Source organism: Nycticebus coucang, chromosome 5 (genome assembly GCF_027406575.1).
Source record: "Nycticebus coucang isolate mNycCou1 chromosome 5, mNycCou1.pri, whole genome shotgun sequence".
In the NCBI taxonomy this organism is placed as follows: domain Eukaryota; kingdom Metazoa; phylum Chordata; class Mammalia; order Primates; family Lorisidae; genus Nycticebus; species Nycticebus coucang.
The window spans coordinates 93,965,036-93,966,760 of record NC_069784.1 but is presented as its reverse complement, the minus strand read 5'-3'; positions in this window follow the sequence as shown (position 1 = coordinate 93,966,760).

The window sequence follows — 1,725 nt, the reverse complement described above, 5'->3', positions numbered from 1 at the left end:
AGGGACTTGAAGAGAAACTTCTCTGAAGAAGACAGGTGCATGGGCTACAGACATATGAAAAAATGCTCATCATCTTTAATCATCAGAGAAATGCAAATCAAAACTACTTTGAGATATCATCTAACTCCAGTAAGATTAGCCCATATCACAAAATCCCAAGACCAGAGATGTTGGCGTGGATGCGGAGAAAAGGGAACACTACTACACTGTTTGTGGAAATGCAAATTAATACATTCCTTTTGGAAAGATGTTTGGAGAACACTTAGAGATCTAAAAATAGATGTCCCATTCAATCCTATAATTCCTCTACTAGGTATATACCCTGAAGACCAAGCAATTCATGATTGCTAAGTTATGGAAAAAGCCCAAGTGCCCATCAATCCATGAATGGATTAATAAATTGTGGTATATGTACACCATGGAATATTATGCAGCCTTAAAGAAAGATGGAGACTTTACCTCTTTCATGTTTACATGGATGGAGCTGGAAAATATTCTTCTTAGTAAAGTATCTCAAGAATGGAAGAAAAAGTATCCAATGTACTCAGCCCTACTATGAAACTAATTTATGGCTTTCACTTGAAAGCTATAACCCAGTTATAACCTAGGAATAGGAGGAAGGGGAAAAAGGAGGGGAGGAAGGGAGACAGAGGGAGGGTGATTGGTGGGATTACACCTGTGGTGCATCTTACAAGTGTATATGTGAAACTTAGTAAATGTAGAAGGTCTATAAAACCAGTGTATGGTGCCCCTTGATCGGATTAATGTACACAGCTATGATTTAATAATAATAAAAATAAATTTAAAAAATAAAATATTTAACTTTTCCATCATAAATGAAACTCAAGTTTAGCTGGATACAGGATCCGGGGTTCAAACTTATTTTGTTTTAGGAGATTAAAAGTCGATGACCACTCTCTTCTAGCTTGCAAGGTTTCAGCAGAGAGATCTGCAGTCATTCTAATATTCTTCCCTTTGTAGGTTATGGTTTTCTTACATCTGCTTTCAGAATTTTCTCCTTCATGTTATGATGTGCCTGGGGTATGTCTTATTTGGGTCGAGTCATGCTGGGGTTCTGAAACTGCCTACTATCTGAATTTCAGAATCTCTTGGCATGTCTGGAAAATTCTCTTTCATAATTTCATGAGGAAGAGCCTCTGTACCTTGCGAAGCCACTTCTTCACCTTCAGGGATTCCTATGAGGCAAATATTAGTTTTCTTCAAATTATCCCAGAACTCTCTGAGAGAATGATCCATTTTTGCTCTCCATTTGTCTTTGTCTTTGAGAGTTTGGGAGTGTTCAAAAGCTTTGTCTTCAGTGTCAGAAATCCTTTCTTCTGCTTGCTCTATTCTGTTACTGAGGGCTTCTACTGTATTTTTTTTTTTTTTTTGCAGTTTTTGGCCATGGCTGGGTTTGAACCCTCCACCTTTGGTATATGGGTCTGGCGCCCTATCCCTTTGAGCCACAGGCGCCAGTCGGGATTCTACTGTATTTTTTAGATTTGAGGGCTGCAAATTCTTGTCTCAATGTGTCAAAATCTTTGGTGATTTTGTCTTTAAATTTGTTGAATTCTTGAGACAACTTTTGAATTACTCCTGGAATTTCTAATTTCAACTTTTCCTCTATTCTATTAATCTTGTTTGCAATCCAAATTCTGAATCAATTTCTGACATCTTGGCCATCTGTTTATGAATGGGATCTCAAGTTTTATCTACCATATCTTT